This window comes from Amia ocellicauda, chromosome 10 (genome assembly GCF_036373705.1).
Source record: "Amia ocellicauda isolate fAmiCal2 chromosome 10, fAmiCal2.hap1, whole genome shotgun sequence".
NCBI lineage: Eukaryota > Metazoa > Chordata > Actinopteri > Amiiformes > Amiidae > Amia > Amia ocellicauda.
The window spans coordinates 12,221,403-12,241,785 of record NC_089859.1 but is presented as its reverse complement, the minus strand read 5'-3'; the positions used below and the strand labels follow the sequence as shown (position 1 = coordinate 12,241,785).

Below are 20,383 nucleotides of genomic sequence, written 5' to 3'. Positions count from 1 at the left end.
TGGGTAGGTGGTTGCTGGAAACATTCCTTCCCTGAATATTTACCATTAATATCTCCACTTCTTTGACATAATGGACAATAGCTGTTCTTCCTATAATAGAAATCAGTCCCCCTAGGGCAGGTGCAATAGCAACCCTCAGCAATCAATAAGACATTTTTCCCCTCTGGTCAACAGTATTCTTCTAAAGTCCTTGATTATCTATACACAATGTGGCATTCCTTTTCACAGCAAAGTTACATTCTCCCCTTTAAGGACACATGCTGAGCTCTGAAAGTGGTCCAAGAACAGTGTTTCTGTTGTAGGTGTTTATTATTATTGACTTATTTTCAAATGTACTTATTTTGTTTTACTTTTCTTATGATTATTTATTTATTTTCCTGTTTATTTTAATACCAGATCTGCTATCTCAACAACCCTCTAAAGCCATCTGTCTCCTGCATAATCTGAAGCTTGTCTAAGGAAAGTCTTTCCAACAATCGAAGGTGAGTCCCTCAGACTAATTGGCCACCCACCAGGAACGACTTCTCTGTTAGGAAATTTAGCTCCTTGTTTCAATCAAGTTCAGCAAGTTCAAAGAAAAGACGTGAAGTCACTGCTTTCACAGAATCAGAATAATAGATAAATGTATATAGGAGACTCGGGCAACAGCAGAGTGGACTACACAATGCAATTGACAAGTAACAACTGCCAGCTGAAATACATTTCTTAGACGTTTTACACCATATGTTCTGTACAAATAGGCCTTGAGTTCTTGCTGACCGTAATGCTGCTTGGTTGTTAACCTCTTGACCACTTTTATAGCTAGTTGATTTAAGTCAAAACCTATTTGTCTCCAAGTAACGATTGTTGTAGGAATATATGGCGATTAGTAGAAGTTGCCTTTACGATTAATACTACGATTTAAGACTTTAAAAAGACGCACCATATAAGCTTCAGTTTAAGAGCATTAGGAAGTAAGAAAGTATTAGTTAGAAGTATTATTACGTATAAATGTTATATTCTTAAATTTCCTACAAACTGATAAGCAATAGGCTTGGAATGACAGCAGTATTTTTTTTTTTTTTTCTTGGGAGGGGTGTTAGTGCACCACTGTGGTGCTGAGTGCTAAAGAGTATACACTTTACTTGCTTCTTTATGTTTATGTGTATGTATATTTATGTGTGAGTGTGTGTATATAAATAGAAAAGGTTGATCCTTTCCTTTTCTCCAACTTGTCTCAATGCATCAGTGTTGTCTCTGCTAGGTAGACGACTGCTTTCAGGTTACTGTAAACCTGTCTGAGTCTGTCTTTTAATCATTTAATAATGCTAGTTTTCAACACTCTCCTGTCAGCTCCTGTCCCATCATTAAGGTCTTCATGTTTAAACCACAGTTTTGCCCGTCATAGAGGGTGGACAGGAATGCAGGTTTTTTGCCATGGATGCGATGGCAATCCCCCAGCAAACAGCTTCGGAAGATAATTGTCTACAGATATTATTTCCCTTGTTTGTTTATTTTTAACTTGAGTTCCTGCTATGTATGCATAAATCATGCTTTCTCAAAAACTCATGAATATCCTGTCTTAACATTATCCATCATTGTATGTATTTATCCTACTGAATGTGTATTTTAACTGTTTACTTGCTGTGTAAACTATTAATAACAAGTCACAAATACAGGAAGGTGACATAAGATGTGTTTTCTGGCCAGCATTAAAGTGTTGTACCCATGTGATTCTCTTGGCTTTAAATTGCTCAAAACCGTCTTTCTGCTAGACTAAATCGACTGAACTTCTTGCTTTTTCATTTAAAGGAAACGGAGAAATGGTGTATGCTGCTGCTGATTATATGTTTCTTCATGTTTGAATTTGTTATATTCAACTGTATAATTAAAATATACTTATTTATCCCCTGTAGCAGGTTGGAAGGGGAATAGTAAATTAAGTCTAATTACGATTAATTTCCCCTTAGGCATAACTTAATTCTTTCAGCTCCATTTGAGCTTTAACCATCAAGACATTGACTCACTTGCCTTCACCTGTACGTACTTAACATCCCAGTACTGTGTTGTGGTTTTGTGCAAGTAAATAGCACTTTTGAAAGCTCTGCACTACTCTTTTTGTCATAGTCTTTCTGAATTCTCAGCAATGAATAACATAATATCATTTGTAGGATTGCAGTTGTCTATTTTTTTATATTTAAAATCCAAAAATCTATTAAATATATTTTTTGGACCACAGCAAGTGGCAAGCAACACACATCAGGTTTGGGGGTTAAAATGCAAAATATTATATTAAGCCACAAGTAATCTTTTGCTTTTCTTCCTATTTGGGTCTTATTGATATAATAAATATTAGTAGCTACTTGTGATGTATTGTCTGTTTTGAATTCAATTGCAATCATTATTTTAAGAGAAGTAGACTGGCTTCTGGCTGTATTGAACAGTCTGGAAGAAATGACAGCAGTGCACTTAACAAAGCACCTTGTGCCTCTGGAGGCTTGCAGCTGTGTAAATGACATCAAGGCAAGATTGCTGAAGTATGGGGTTCGTTGGAGAAAATCATATTCATTTATGGACTCTTTTGCCTTGAACAACCTGTCTGTGGAAGTGGGGAATGACAAAACCTTTTAAATAAGATCTATAAGTGCCTTAAGAGAACCAACAATAATTGGTCTTACAACAGACTTAACCTGAGCATGTATTTTTATCCTTTTGTTCTTTTATCTTTGTAGTATGCCGATTTGTTTACATTTTGCCTTTGCTGACAACAGATTAACTTTGTACATGGTGATAAACTATTTGTCTCTCTACTGCAGGAATTCAATGCCCAGCAAATCATTTTCATAGTCAGATTCAACCTGCTTTAGCTGCTCGTTACACCGTTCCATTTGAACTATTTAGTAACTTAATTCTTGATGCACAAAAATAACTACATCCAAAAATAATTACAGCACAAAGCAAAAACAAAATCAGCAAGAACGTCAATGTAACTGTAAAACCCTTCATCACCTGCAACACTCAGTAAACCCCAATAATCATTTTATTCTTATTGTTTCCAAGGTCAGATTTAGAAAGGAAAATTGAACTTTCATTGCAAAGCTAAATGGAAACACTTGACACAGTATTGGACCAAAATGATATCTACCCAGTTATTAGCCCTAACATTAACATCACACACACACATATGATCAGTTATTATGGTTGAAGTCGCAATCAAAGCTTTGGCCTGGAACATACCGAAAGAGTGATTGATTTTTAACTTGCGTACTGCTTGCTCTGAAATCTGAGAGTCTCAAGTCAGAATGAAATGATTGTATGAGAACAGACTCCCATGGTGAGGAGAAAGGGTTACCCAGCATGTTTAAAATCTGTTAGCGTTTTGACCACAGGAACCTCTGTGATATTGAGGATTTAAAATTCTACAAGGTGGTTCCATGCATAAATTAATACATTAGAAGCAGGACATGCAGAGAGAAAAATAAAATGCTTAGTTATTGTTTTTTGGCCGTGCAAATAAATTCAATTTGTTCTTATTCGCTGAATGTGGCCCCAAGTGTGTTCTGTGTCTGTGGTGTGGTGAAATTAAGGGAATTAGTGTACTCTATTTGGAAGAAAGTACACTTGCTTCCTCCTGACAGAAAATTGATTTTTTTTTCTTTTGTTTTTTGACACTGAAAGGACAGGTGATATTCTATCTTCTGTTACTAACAGCAAGGAGATCTGGATCTGGGTTTCTTTTGACCATCATGTCAGTGTCACAGGCTCTAGTGATCTCATACATTCATAAAGTGTATTTATTTCTTGCAGACAGCTAGTCAATTTTGGGGTCAGATTGGATTTCTGCTTTTTGAACGCCAACACCTACATGGGTAATTAAACATTGAGCACTGCAATAAAAACAAAAAGCCAGCTATTATGATAACCTGAACTGCTATTATTATCTACAGGTATGTCACAAAACAATTGTTCTTTTCCAACATAAATTGCATAAGCTAATTTAATGTTCTTCAATTGGAAAGACTTCTTCAGAGAGACCTGCTACTCTGGTTTTACTGTCTTTGCAAATTAATATATTTCGTTTTCCTAAGAGTTCTTATTATTGACCTGTTTTTTTTTTTTTTAATAATCCTCCACTGAAATTAATATAAATTAAAATTGCAAATGCTGTACAAATATACGCACATATGTCACAATATGCCAGGTCCAAATTGTGTGGTAATTAGTAGGAAAATATCAATCATAATTTTAATTTAAGCAATTTAATTTAAGTTTTGGCATCAAAACACTATAGTTACAAACTCCTCTGGATTCAATACCATCTTTCTCCCTAGAGAAAGATGTAAATCATATCTAAATGTAGTGAAACTGACTACTGAGCTTTAATACACAGAGCTCTGTCATATACTTATGAGGGCCTAGAGATATTTATCAAGTGCTCTGTATGAAACCATGACATAGCACTCAGACACAAACATTACAGAATCTGCCAGCTTGGACTTGGACATCATGCAGACCCAGATACAAATGATCATGTAGAAGACACATTTCTACAATGAGCTTGGAAGTGTTTTGGGGGAAGGTACTGTTATAAATTAAAGTTGTTTTTTATATTCTTTTTTTCCTTTCACTTTGTGGTGCTCATTTTCATGTTTCAGAGTACATGCCTCAGTTTATTTTGCAATTGAATGCATGGTTTTCAAGCTGGCTGTCACAGCGGGAGGTACAAAACCCCAAAAAGCACATCAGACATATGAACGGAAATGCAAACACTTCAAACACCTTGAGAAATAATTGTTGCTATTCTCATGATGTTATATATGGTTTAGGGGAAAGGGGTTTTATTCCTCCTCTGGATTTAACAGCTGGTGTATTTTCCCCTGTTCTTTAATTAGTGATTTTGAAGAGGGTTATTTATATGGCTACCCGTGACTCCTTCTTTGCATACCTGCCAGGTGGATAAATATTGGGGAAAGTGTGCCACACAGGAAAATACAAACCAGTTATTCAGGACCAGCAGATGGTCTGAGTCTCGGGGGATCATTGAAGCAGGCGTGGGAAAATGTTCCTTTTATCAGATTTATTTTATATATACATTTCATTTATATTTACTATTCATGTTCAGAGCTTTAACTGATATTATACACAGCTGTGTAAATGAACAGCATGAACATACTGATGCTTTCTTGATATGAACTGGGATATAAACTAATTTTGTGTTTTTTACTCTGGAAAAACATGAGGAATGTGTTCCTTGGTATTGTAGCAGTGTATATAGTATAATATACCTGCAAGTAAAACTACATACAGTAACACTAAATGGACTTCTGGTTGACTAAATTGCACAGAATTAAATTTAAGGTCAGATTAATCCATAATGGCTGTAGTTGTGCATTCCTTTAAGTGTGTATTTGAATACAGTATTTATATTCTTAATGTGTGAAAGAGAGTGTCGGTCAATTTTATAGTACACAGAGTAAGTAACTGTAACTGGCTTATTCTATAATTATTGATTTGGAAGTTGAGATATTCTAAAGTACCTGAGTTTTAATGTATGTTGTGTAAATCCTGTGCTTTATTCTGTATGACTCATAAAATGAAAGAAAATAATTTAAACATCCAGTTTAGCCTATCCAGTGAATTTAAATTAAGATGAACTAGACTGCTGGGCTAATATAAGAAAGCTTCTCTTGCTCTCCTTTTTTCACAGCCATTTGCAATGCAGGGTGTCGTGATTGACACTTAAAAAAGGCAGACAGTCTGGTTTATATCATCAGAGAGCTCTATAGGCCTGTCATATTGGTTTGAAGCATTTTATCTGCAATCCGCATTTTTGCAAAAACAAGATTTGTTTTTGTGTTACTAAATACTGGATGTTAAAAGGGGGTTGAGGCAAAGATGATTATCCACGATTAAATGCAAAAAAACAAGACACAATTTGCATCCAGGACTTCACAGCTGTGCACCTACCTGAATTGCTGGAAGTCAGGGTCAAGTCATGAATGCACGTTCACTATTGAAGGTCAATAACATAATTATACTGCTGACAAGGGTGCTTCCATGAAAAAATAATCCTGTTAATGGTCTATAATTAGTTATTAGTCATTCAGCAAGGGGGTTCCAAAAACTAACATTTCCAGTGTAATTTGGGGGTTGTGGGTTGAGTTTGTGTTTGTGCAGCACTTAATTAACTGCGCCCTTTCCTTTATTTTATAAGTGCACTTTTGGTCGCTAGGAAGCACGTACATTATTTATTTGTAGGGTGGAATGCTGCAGTGTGGAGTAGCAGTTAGGGCCCTGCACTCTGGGGCAGAGGGTTGTGGGGGACAGTGCTATCGTTTCCTTGAGCAAGGTACTTTACCTAGATTGCTCCAGTAAAAACACAGCTGTATGTAAAAATAACGTGATATAAAATTGTTACATCTCCCTGGATAAACGTGTCTGCTAAGAAATGTAAGAATAACAATACAGTGAACAACTGCAACAAGACTTTTTAGCATGTTACAGGGTAACAGTGGTTATTTGCCTACTTCCTTGAGATCCTTAAATGTATTTAAATTGACTTAATTGTCTACTGCACCAGAGGTAACACTGAGCTTTTTGTCTTGACACACTTAACAAAGCTTATTCTGGTTTTAATAATCATTACAAACATTGAAGAATTCAACTTAAGTGGAGACCACAGTACAGTACTGGGGATAGGGTTAGTTTAAACATAGCCTGCTTACCCTTATTTGTAATTAACGCAGCACGAAAAACATGCAGCCAGAGAAGGGTAATGATTACCAATTATCTGACTTGCCCTTGAGGCAGTGACAGATGCTGCTTAGATGTAAGGCTGTTCAGTGGTTTATTTATATATTTATTTAATGAAGTATTTTTATGGGGACAGGGATCTGAGTGGGCTTTCACAGTTGGTGTAAATACAGCTGTGTTTTGGTTCTGCAGTTTGTATAATTTAAGAATTAAAGTAATTCAATGTAAAGGAATTACGACCTTTAAGTGTTCCATAGTCATGCGTAATACGCAAGGAGGAATAATAATGATCTTTACTTGGTGACTGAGATGGTAGAGATCTAAGTGTAGGCCAATATAGCTTGGCTGGAACTGCAAAGGATCACAACTTCTTGAATTTCCTTCACAGATCAAAGATAATAATTTAGCTGAAACTTGGTATTGTACCAACTGCTTAGCATTTTTACCATCCATCTGTACCCTTTTCTGCCAAGGACTCTAAATTCAGAAGAAGGAGTGAGTGTTTTTATGGGCTGCAGAACATAAAAAATCAAGCCCATGTAATTATTTTATTTATTTATTTTCAGGTTCAGAATGTTGTGAAAAAATATTAAGAATGAATAGGTTTTATGATTAAGAATTAATTGTAGTTTTTGTGGGAGGGAAGTGTTCAAAATGACACGCATCTGTTGAATTGGATTCCATGACATTTCTTCAATTGTCTCTGATTCCTGGGAAAGCTGTGGAGTCCAATGGAGAGAAGAAACTTGACATGTTATACCATGAAAGTTGACCGGTGTTTGCAATTAAAAGACCCAATCTGGCCCTCCGTGACCTGCAAGTCAAGGCTGCCCATTTGCACACAGCTGCTTTGTGTTTACCAGCTAGTAAAGAAAGCTCAGGGAGCACCTTTTGTAGTGTACTGCTAAGTATGTCAATATTTTTCAAAGCCATCATTAAGTTTCATTACTTCTAATAGCTTTTCCAGTACAGTGAACTCCCTCTGGGGGGGTTGCAGGAGGTATAAGACAAGGTGTGATGTATTGAATATGTGGAGTGTTGACCTCTGCTGGGGGCATAGGTGAGACACTTTAGCACCCAGAAACTCACGGGTTTGTCAGGCATGCCAGAGGATGGCTTCGCATAACTGGATGAGCCTCTTAATGATTTGCAGGAAGGACAAGTTTATCAATGAAGGATTCCATGCTAGTAATTCTAATCGGCACGGGGTGAGTGCTGATCGCTCTGGCCCTTGGATCTACTGGAGCCCAGTGGATGTACAAGGGATTTGCATATTTTCTGGATTATCTCTGCAAACCCTGGAATGCCCCCCTTGGGGATGTTTCCAATATGACTCACAAACCAGCAGGAAAATTAAAATAAACAGTGTTGACTTTAATCCCCGAAACAATGGTTTCTACACTGTTCTGCAGTGATTTGTAATATGGTGGCGTTCTCTTTTTTTTTTTAATGTCATAAATCGCTTTACATATTTTAGCCGACTTTTGAGGAACGCATTACATCCTTTTGCACTAATTAGCAACTACTTCAGTGGCTTCGTTTGCAGTGCCACTTGGGGCCCAGGAGGCTCAGTGCTATTCTCAGCTCCAGCAATAACTATGCACAGGGTTTCCTATTCTACTTTTATTCTCCCTGTCCTTCTGATCCTTTTTTGTCTCTACCCTTGGGTATGAGTTGCAAGTGGTTTGAAATCACCTTATGTTCTGTTTATCTTAGGTTATGGCTGTTTTGTTGCATAATATGGGTCTGATAATATTCATTTTAAGCCCCATTAGCAGAGTTATGGTGAAGTAACTAATAGTCTTTTAAACATAATTTATCTTTCATATTTTAGCACCTTAGCAATTAAAATTGGAAAAAAAGGAAAAGACCAAAACAATGCATTCAAATCATAGACAAGGTGTTGAGAGTGGTAACTGCAGACAAGGAAATATGGAATACATTGAATGTGCAAACTGAATAGTCAATATTGAGTAACAGATGAACATGTTAGAAATATCACCCCCTATGTTGACAAAATCCAAATTGTTTTATCTGTTTGCTGCATGTCAGGTTAAGGATGTGGAAATATTGAAGATGGTTTATGTTAGAAGGACAGTATCCCCAGTTAGGTGCAGCAAAATAATCTATCAGTACAGGTGCTTCCTATCTTCAAGCTAGTGAAATTGGAATCCATTCCCCATTAGATCCATCCAAAAGTTAATATGGCCTTCTCTTTAATTGCACACTGCTACATAACCCAGATACAAATTATCTCTGCATTTAAAGCAAATCTGTTTCCCTGTGCAAAATCTCATACAAAAATCTTTAGGTTCTCTTTAAGCAAAATATCAATATTTGTTGTTGTTAATATTATTAAAAAAGTAATCAATTGTTCAATCATAGTTTCATTTTGGCTCTGACAGTCCTCAGGCTTTACATAAGATTAAACCCCCCCCCCCCCCTTTTTCCATCATGTAGTTGAACCGTACAGCCAAACATCGATAAGAAAAATAATTTCAGATGAGATTGATGAGAATATTAATTATATCTGTTTTAATGAAGAAAATGTTGGACTATGAAGCAGTTCAACCCCTTAGACTCACTTTTTCTTAGAATCAGTCATTAGTGAACCAATTATTGTACTTAAAATAAAAAAAAAAAGTTTAATGGCATTGCCTGTTACCTTTGAAGCTTTTTGTTGATTATGGTCTGAACTAGTAAACATTATCATACGTCAGATATGATGCACATGCACACAATTTCAAAACGGAGTGGTATTGTAACTTAACACAGCCCCCATCTCTCGTCACACATGGTAATCTTGCCAAACTCTAGAGCTAATTAAGAAGTAGGCACAGTCATAACTGACATCATCGCTGATGCTCCTTTTGTATTTTCAGTGTCAATGTGGGTGATATTCTGTCCAGCAGGGATTGATTTTGCTGATCCCAGTCTATGTACCTTTAGACATTCTGTTAGCTCCCATGAAAGAAAAATAGCAATGAGGAGAAGGGGATGAAAAGCATGCAGGATGGCATCAGCAGTATTTTCTTGCTTCTCCCCTCTTAAATGAGTAAATACCTTCACTTTTGTCTTCTGAAGCAGTACTATCTAGGTCGCTTCTCTGCCAACAAAGAAATGTGGCTTTCAATTTCCTTGTGTGTTCGCTGCACCACAGACAAATTTAAGAAAGTAAGGCTTCATGGTTCTGCGGAGCTGGCAGGGGAACACCTCACTGTCATTGACCATGCTGTATTGTGTGATACAGTACAGCCTTTTCTCCCAAATGTGCCACAATGCCTTTATCAATATTCATTTTAATTTTCCTTATCTCTGTTGAAGTGAGAATGTCACATACATTACAAGCAGGTGCATTCTGTAGAACTACAAGTTACGGCCAGATATGTAGATGTTTTATTTCTTCCTTTTTGTATAGTGAGGTTTAAGCAGTAAAAAAAAAAATTGTTATTCCCAAAAAATACCCTTATTTGTCTGTTAGGATTTAAAGTACTTAGCCTAGTCTTTGTTTGGTGCATCACATTCAGTGATTCCATGTTGAATGCTTAATAAAAATAAATACAAAATAAAAAATCCACTGAAGATTTATCCAGTTCACCGTCTGAACTGTCTTTGTGTTACGTCGCATGTAGGGAGCACAACACTGCATTACTATGCCCCCCCTGAGACCACTCCCCCGCACAGTGTAGAAGTCCGTAAGTGAATGATGTATTTCAACACATTGAGATTTGTATTTATTTATTTTTTGGTACTTGAGAACTAGAACACACACTTACTTGCATTTATGTTATGCATAGGTAGAAAGAGTTATTATAGTTATATTAATTTTAATATTTTCCTCTAGCAGGCCCATTTATTTTTATCTGTAGTAATTTTCAATATTCTATGTATCTTTTCTATTAAACCGACACCCCTCTGCAAGGTTCATATCCCATGCTATGTAAGAAATCCTCCAAGAACGACCTGAAAGAGCCCCCCTCGTACTTCTACACTGGCCCTGTATATATGTGCTCTCCATTTGCTTAATCACAGTCCCTTTTAGTTAGTTTCTTCTCATTCTCCAGTTTTCTGAAGAAACGGTCTTAATCATCTTTGATAAAAGGAACTCAAAGCCCCTAGACTTAGACATTCAACATCCAAGGTGAAGGTTAACAGAAGCAAGATATGCCAGATGTGGCTAGGGTTGCTTTTTAAGTTTTAAATGTTGTATGCCAAAATTATACACTGTATGGAAAAACGCAATATTAGTTTTTATTTTATTTTTGTACATAAATCTTTAAAAAGGTCTTTGTCCAATAAAGTATGCTTTGGTTTGAAAGTTTTACTAGTTCTATGAATATTGTACTCAAAATAAATGTGTTCTTATTACAGGTGTGTGTGTGTAGCCTGTGCTCTTCTGCATTTCCTTTTCACACAGTTATACGACTTTTATTCTTCAGCTCTCTATGGGCTTTGTTCTGGGGGAGGACTTTAATGTTGAGCTGGGGTATGATGGCTGACCCAGGCACAGAAGGGGAGCCAAGAGTATTCTTATACATCAATTCATCCCTGTGTCTTTATGCCTCTTTCAACTTGTACTCATAGTGCAACCGTTCCAGTTCTGCATTTCTAAAAGGAAACCCTTCATTACGAGAGAGAGAGAGAGAGAGAGAGAGAGAGAGAGAGAGAGGGGGAAATATTAGCTATCCTGGCTGCTCAGGCCACCTTATAGTCCCTTTTGCCTGTAAACAATGGCCACTTGAAGTCTTTGATGTTTGTTGCTGTTTGTTTGTTGTCGTAGGGCTTAGCCTACTGTTTGCTGCCGTTCAGGATTAAATGCATTTGAACTGATCTGTCTCTGTCTGAATTCCAGTGCCTTGAAGCAGGCTGAGTCTTTTGTGTTTTCCAGTATCTCGCAGAGACCTAGTGCAGATTGGGAGTAGCCTACAGTAGCCTACAGTGTCACTGAATGTGACACCTGGAGTTAGTTGCTAAATTAGACCTATTTCTTTATTTACACTGTAAAAAAAGATAAGGCAGTAAAAATATAGCAGAAAAGATCAATTTTGAAAATGCCTGTTGCCATTTGGGAGGTCTGGAAGCAGGTGAATTTGATGCCCCCCCTCTCTGCCTTCAACAGCATGGCCTTGCAGACATCTGACTGTTGCTGCTTGCCCTGACAGCCTGCAGGGTTTAGGAATGGACTGTAGATTTTTTCGAAAAGCATGAAGCAAAATGCCTTTTTCTGTCTGGCAGCATATGTCAGACATAGAAACATCTGCCGCTGTTTAAGTTTTGAATTTAAATTATACTGCCCTTGTAGCAAATAGATTTATACACTCTCATATATTCCCCAACTTGTCTAGCCAGTGTGCAGAATCACAGCCGCTTTCCCCTGCTTGTGGGGACAGCTTCACTTATCTGTGGATCAACATGGAATGGGTGGAGATTTAAATACAATATTTTGAGGAACAAGAAAGGAAACTGTAAAAGATTGAGTTTTTATAAAGGAGATAATAGTCTATTTTTTGTATTTTTCTTTTGTCAGATTCTTAGGTACCTAAAAGCCTTTTATGACTAATTTCAGCAGAATACTGGCCTCTTTACATTTCAGACCTTCAAATCTGTAAGTTAAAATCTAGTTTTGTGCGTACTTTCTTCTACATTTCCCATATTAATAGTGCATCGTATGATAAATGTATTTATATGTTCTTTATCATGTTTGTAATGAGCCATATAATAAAATGATTTGGTCTTCTACAATCATAATCTACTTCTGCATGTTTCCACATTATGAATATGAGTTGTCTAGCCTTCGTTGCTGCATATTGTTTTATTACTACCTACATTGCATTAGTAGCTCATCCTCTTCATTTAGTGTGTCAAGCAGCATTAATCTGAACTATAACTATCTCTCCCAAGGCAGGGTCCTTTTGAGATGTGATGAAGTACAACCTGACTGATCATGCATCCATCACTTGCTTTTAAAAAATGTATTTAATCATTTTATTTCCTTGACTAACTACATGAATAAAACTATCTTCATAGAAACGTGAGTACATGCTGTGCTTTAGAAGCTTCATGAATATTTATAATTAAAAATAGTGTAAATGAATGAATTAAAAAACAAACAAACAAAAACCCTCCAAGCAACAGACTCCTTTCCACTTGCATTGAGGCCAGCGAGAGAAATATTAAGTTTTCAGTTGTGTGAAGGAAAGTGTATCGGCCCACGCAGGAAGATTAATGCATCCTGGCTCCTGACTTCCACTGTCGGCAAAAAGCCCATACGAAATTCAGCAGAATGCGTGGGTGGCTTGCCCCCTGTGGAATATCTGACCATTGAAAAGTGATGGTCGCAGCCGTTATTCATTTTTCCACCGAATAGAAAAGGTTAAAATTGTGAAGTCTTTCACATGATGACTTGAGGCAACTTTCTAATACTAGGCAATCTCTGTTTACATTAATTATGGCAGGATTACATTGTGCCACTGCAAAGCTAAACATCATGTGACATAGTGTATTTCTGTTCTGTGGAAGGAAACAAAAAATGTCTTATCAATATTATTTGACTAATAAAAATGTAGCCAGGGAAGTTTTTATTTCTGTGACTTGTTTTTAACGAGCAGTACCTTGATTAGCTCATTTTTGGTGCACTGCTAATTAGCAGAAAGTCTTCATCTAATTCATTTGCTCTGCAACATGAGTGTAATTAGGACATTTTTTAAATCCATCTCTGAAATGTAATTTGTTCTTTTAAATCACATTCGGTGAAAATTGGATTTAGTCAAACCCATAAACTTACACAGCAATGCATAAATCTTATTTTCTAATGAGTACCAAGCTTATAAATATGTTCAAAAGACCCTATAAATTGTCAGTCACAGATATAGAGAATGCAAATGAAAAATATGTTAAGGAAATTAATTTATTTAAAGGGCCAGAGGACTAGTTTGAATATCAAAGTAACAAGAAATGGTGAAATAGTGAAATGGTTTAACTTTCCTGGGTAACATATATAATATTTGACCTGGAGGGGAACATTATTTTTAGTCGGTGTTCAACAGTAGTAGCGTTTTATGCATGACAGTTGTCGACCTATGTTTATATAGTAGTATTATAGCCAACATTCTCATTAGGTACAAATAGCACATATCAGAAACCAGCAAAATCAAATTTAAACATAAACAAACAAACAAAACAAAAATCCAATAAGCATGAAATACTGTTATTGGATTCTTATGATTTCTGTGTTAAATTGAGTCTAGGTTAATTCGCACAGCACACAATAATGTCAGGTTGTGTTTTGTTCTAGAGTAAAACCAACATCGGAGCCCAGCTGCCCTCCTTTGCACTTGGGTGGGTGGTTGTCCGAACAGAAACCATGACGCCCTCAGCCAGCCTTTGTCAGCGTATTGTCTGTTACACGATGAAGATGCAGTTTCTGTCAGACAGTCTGCCAAAGGTTGCTGAAGTTGAACTATTAATGCTTTATAAAGAGCCACATGATGTAGCATGCTTCCAAGCTTTTAGCTGGAGTAATTATTGGGAATTAACTTTCATTCCATTAAACTTACACATGATTTGTGCAGCACAATGAGAGCGCATTGAAGGATTTATTGTTTTGTTATTGTTTTAAGGTCGACCTGATGGAAAGCTAACCGTAAGCAGTTTTGTAATACCTGGCTGTCCTGATGAAAAGTACTTGAATGTATTATAAAGCACAGTAACAATCACTCGTTACCACGCCCAATTAAACCACGTGGAATATTTTATAAGCTGCAGCACAAAAATGAACACTGCGTAGTACAAATGCAAATTGTTTGCTATATCTTCAGTAATCTTAACCTCATAATTGTTGGATATCTGCCGTAGTTCCCTCTGGCTGGTGTTTCTAGACATGGTGGGGTTTTGTATTTTTAGTCTTTAATGTATTTTTCTTTCCTGCCTTACCTTTGTATATGCTTGTATTTATTTATTTTTTAAACCATGAAGTAATAAAGAGAAGAAATCATCCATCTGTGGGCAGAGCAGATTTTTGTTCAACCAGTTTATCTAAAGCCGTACGCAGGCACGCACACACACACAAAAAGGTATACAAAAATGTTCAAGCATACGGTTAGACAGAATACCAAACAGTCGAAATACAAATTTCAGGTTTAAACTATACATAATTTATTCAAAGTGCTTGCACACCTGATGTAAGACTGTGTAGTGGAGCCACTGCACAGACACGGGACATGTACCTGATAATGGGTTAATTACACATATAGGTCACATACCATTTTCCTGCTTTTTTTCCTTCATACACAATAAAGTTCAAAACAAAAATAAGTAGTGTCCTTTTTGATGCCTTTCCAAAATGGAGAGGGTGAAAGGTTAAATCATTTCACTTGAATGAGCATTCCATTATTTCCCACAGATAGCAATGTGGCCATGTGCAGAGAGCCATTTGTCATCAGGACAGAGCCTTGAGTGCTGCCTGTTACCGTGAGATTTTATCCCGCAGCCCTTTGCTTGTTCTACATCACTTACTGTCACACGGATTCAATACATTACTTTTTCCTTATTTAGCCCTTTGACATCTCTTACCCAGTGGCTGCCTTTCTCAGAGGCTTGAGAGGAGCTACTACAGAGGAATATGATATAAGGGGTTCATCAAAAACCCACCCAAGTTATTACACAAATAACAGCCTTTCTGACACTCCAGCGATGGGCTCTTCTATTTTATTGACAGTGATAATCTTGGGCTGTCGATATGGCGATGTAAAACCCTCGACAGACTGGATGACTTGCAGCATAGCACTGATTGCATTTTTTAAATTTGCTCTTGGTTTTTACCAGAGTAGAAGCCTATTGAGACTTCTATCGCCACATACTGCATGTGCAGATGTTTAGTTTGATACTCCAGTCCGATAGCTTGGAAGAACAAATTTTGGCTGAATATTTTCTTAAAGGTGTGCCAAATCTTTGAATGCATAATTTTCTTTGCAGTAATGTCTTGGGGCATGGTATTTATAGCCTACTTTCCCAGCACCGACCTTGTTAACTTATATTCTTCTTTGAAAAAGTATTTGCCCCACATCATATGGAATGATTTTTTTTTTTTTTTAAAGGAAAGCTTAGTAGCGGTAGCAACACTTAGATTCGCTATCATCTGCTCACTAGATTCAATATTGTTGAGAGAGAGGTTTTTCCATTTGGAACATTTTTTTTTGAGTGCTGTTTTAACATATGCCGGCTCTGCTTCATTTGACTCTAAATTGCATTTAATTGGATTTTTTACATATTCAAGTAATTTACTGTGTGTAGCATTATGTTAAAAGGGGGATATTTACTTTGCAAGGGTGGACCGAGCTTTTTAAGCAGTTGTCTGAGTGAAGTGCAGTGAAGACTAAACTGTGGGTACCACCACTGCTGCTATGAGATCTTTTTTTCAAGAAAATAGAAAAAGAGGAAAAGGGGGTATGCACGTATATAAGAAAACCAAGATAATTAAAGGTCAGAATTGATTATAAGTAAAAGGTGAATGAGACTAACAGTTCCCCCTGTCTACAACTTGCCCTTTCAGAAAAGGAATGTTCTAGCGATCACATCAGGATTCTCTCTGTTATCTGACTGCTTGAAATCCAATACTGTATTCTGGGATTAGTTAATGCCACTGCACTTCTCAACTAACACCTTTTTTCTTTTGTTTCAATTAAACGACTCCTGATTGCCTCGAGTTTTCATCAAGGTTTTCCTTTGCCGGGGGAATTGCAAATAGAAGTGTCACTTAGATATGTTTACAGAGATTGGCATTATTGGAGTGTTATTTATTTATTTTTCTCTTGGAATTAGGATCATGGTCCTGAATCGGGGCTTGTGTGAGCAGGGCCGGCTGATTTGGGCTGATTGGTGCTGATTTCAAGAGGGCTTGACTGGAGTTTTTGTGGGAGTCATGTCAACGCAGGGAAAAAATAAACCACCCAAGCTCCTGAGTGTGAGGTATTAGTAGTATGCCCTTCCATTCACTCCAGATCGTTCTCTATGCGGTTCATGTAAACTTGCCAGGGCAGGCTCTTGTTTTACACCTGCTCTAAACACTCATAATCTACTTGTGTCAGAACCAGATATCTTAGACACTCTAGGCTTGAAAGCTTCTTAATTTATAGTGGAATAAATGGCTGAAGATAATTTGCTCACATTAGTCAGATGTTTTTCAACCGTGATCTTTGAGTGTCCCAGTGTCTGCTGGATTCCATTCCATTTGAATTCCTAATTAGTCTGCATGTGAAAGCATGCAGAGTATTGTTCTCTTACAGAATCTTTATTCTTTTTATTATTATTATTCCTTTCATCCGGACTGCTACTCCTACAGTTCTTACCCTACACATACCAAACTTCACACACTTATTTGTCCTGAATCCGTTTAGGTTGCTTGTGGGTTTGTTTATGCAAATTAGGCCCAACCAGTAGCCAATCACCGGCCCCGGTTCCCTGTGTTCGATTCCGCCTCCTTGTCTCTCCTATACTCTGCGCCTTGCGCGTTGTACTTGGATTTCCATTGCAGTCCGAACATACTGTACTAATACTTATACCACTTATACTACTAATTATAATTGTACTACATTAAATACATTCTATACAGGTCTTGCCACAACTTTGTGCTACGAAACTTAGTCAAAAAATACCCTACGTACCTCCTCATTACCTATACTCTAGCATATTTTCTATGATTTTATCTTGCTTTTTAGAAGCTTTTACCATATGACATCCCCATACGACACTGTATTATACTAAAACTCATACCGCTTCTTCTACTAATAATAATTATACTACAATCAGTTTGTTTAATGCAGTATTATATAGCCTACATATACATATTCCACTTCTACTAATCTACTAAATTTGGTTAATACTTTATGCAAGTAATTATTTCACGTATACTACTTATAATATATATATATATATATATATACTACATTACATTTGTTTAATACCGTTTTATATACTAATACGTATTCCAATTGTACTAGGCTACTAATAATTATACTACATTCAATTCGTATTATACTGTATTAAATACTCCTTATTCCACTTATACTAATAATAATTTTACTATATTATATGAATTTAAGACTGTATTATATATGAATACTTATTCTGCTTCTACTACTACTAACTACACGACAATACATTTGTATATACAGAGCTTTAGTACTGATTGTATTCTAATTATTCCATATGATTCACTACTACAACCTTAATTAATTCCCTGTACAGGCCGATTTATACTTCTGCGTAGGTCCGCGTCTGCGTTGAAATACACAGTTCGTTAATATCACCTCCTAGTTTGATAGGATACTACTTCAGTAATTCATTAAATGATAGTTTCCAAAAACATGTTTTTGTTTAACTTTCTAATCATAGATTTAAATCATGATTATATAATCATTTTATTTCATCTACGTATTATTTCCTTGATACATAATTTAACAATTTCTACAACTGTCTCGTTAACATTACATCTATATACCCGCCGCTGCTATATTTTCCCAGGTGACGTGTCTCCGCCTTTAACGCAAAGAGTTGTGGGAGTTCAGCGCTGAACACTTCCGCGTCAGTGCGCGGGGGTTTTGCTTTGGGACGCAGCCCATGTGTGACATACGAAAGAATTTAAAATGCATTTGTGCACATAATTAGTATTTTGTCCCTCGAACTGCACATTTCGTTAATATAATTCACATTTTATCCCACGAAATTCCCACGTATTTCGTGCTTGGCAAATTTTTGGACAAAAGGTAAAATGTACTTTGCTTTCTGTGGACGGAATGAACAGTTAACATCAGGATCAAACAGTGACTGATCAAGGCATTGATCCAGAGACCCGGGTTTACAACATGATCAGGATAGAATTACAAAGGAAAGTTAGAAACTTGCTGAGCCGATCAGACGAGCGCTATAGCAAGTGCAAATCGAATACAATACATAATTATAATTAATATGTGATGTGTAGCAAATACCGTGTTTCACCAATAAACATGATTATAAATATTTCACAATTACTAATTTGATTACAAAGCCCATATTATCGGTTATATTTATTAACGTATTCACTGGGCTATAGCCTATCACATAAACTGCGGGTCTGGCGGTTGGAGAAGAACGTATTTATAGCTCATTAATTTTGAGGAGTTTAACAGCAGGAATGCCATATATGTATCTAATTCAAATATATAGTAACATATAAGATCAGATATGCAGGAGAAATTCACATATGCAGAGACGTGTGTATGTACGTTCTAGTGTTTAGTGTCTAGCCAACTATAGCAAGACGAAAGAGATCTGCACATACAGGATGCAATTTATATGTGTGTGTGCATGTAGTTTCTGTAATAATAATAATAATAATAATAATAAAATAACATGTCCTTAACAGTATGTGTTAATTTACATCCATACAATCGTAGCTGCACCATAGACATCGAGTTAGGTGTCTGTAGATTGTGATGTTAGTGCGACACTGCCCCCTATGGACGCGTCACTCTTACGTGCGAGTGTGTTGGCACACAGCAGTGCGACCGTCTGCGCACGACGCCCGCGCATGTACTACAGTATAGTATACTGTAGACCCTTGCGATGTACTACAGTTCATACTACAGTAGTACAATAAATACTTTATTACACTATTATACCATAATATACAGCTCTGGAAAAATGTAAGAGACCACTGCAAACTTATCAGTTTCTCTGGTTTTACTATTTATAGGTATGCGTTTGGGTAAAATGAACATTTTTGTTTTATTCTATAAACTACTGACAACATTTCTGCCAAATTCCAAATACAAATATGAATGGAATGGAGTGGCTGCCATACATGTAGAGATGCTGATTTAAGAAAAAATTGCAGTGGTCTCTTAATTTTTTCCAGAGCTGTACTATTATACTACAGTATAGTGTAGTAGCTTGTGATATACTATAGTGCACTATTGAATACTGTAATACCTTGTAATGTAGTACAGTACTACAGTTCTACAACAAATACTATGGTACAGTGTTGTATACTATAGTATACTGTATTACCTTGTGATGTATTATAGTAATTTATACAGTACAACAAATACTATAGTATACTGTGGTAACTTGTGATACACTAAGTGCACTGTTATACTATACTGCAGTAACATTTGATATACTGTAGTACATTGTTGTATACTTTAGTACCATGTATGGTACTAGAGTGTTCACTGTAGTACTATAAAATTACTGTGGCACAGTGGCACAGTGTTAAATTCTTAACTGATTATCAGCTTTCTTAGGACTTTTGTAGTGTTTTCCAGTTTAAAACATTTTTAGGTAAATGTAAAGAAAAATAAATAAAAGGTCTAATTAAGGGCAATTAAGGCTTCAGTTAAGTAACTGGTATCTTATTAAAAACCTGCAGATACAGGGGTAATCCAGGACCAGGGATTGAAGTAGATGCATTTTCTTTCTTTTTTTATGCTATGATTTCATTTGCTTTTCTGATCACCCACATAAAGTGTTAGTCTTGAAAACACTTCCAGAGATAAGGTTATTGTACAATATCCTGTTGAGGTACATTTTGACTATATATTAATTAAGGAGTTTTGCTACTCTAATGCTACTCTGAATTGAGACAATAATTTACATAGGACTACATTAGTATACC

At 36.4% G+C, this 20,383-nt stretch overlaps 1 protein-coding gene across 3 annotated transcripts in view; it reads left to right on the top strand.

The window, feature by feature from the left end:
* enox2 (ecto-NOX disulfide-thiol exchanger 2) overlaps positions 1-20,383 on the top strand; it is a 209,965-nt gene that overhangs the window by 20,778 nt on the left and 168,804 nt on the right. For all 3 annotated transcript variants that reach the window (XM_066714985.1, XM_066714984.1, XM_066714986.1), the window contains exon 2: positions 397-482. The gene's annotated coding sequence lies outside the window, so the exon portion shown is untranslated. The remainder of the gene's footprint in view (positions 1-396; positions 483-20,383) is intronic.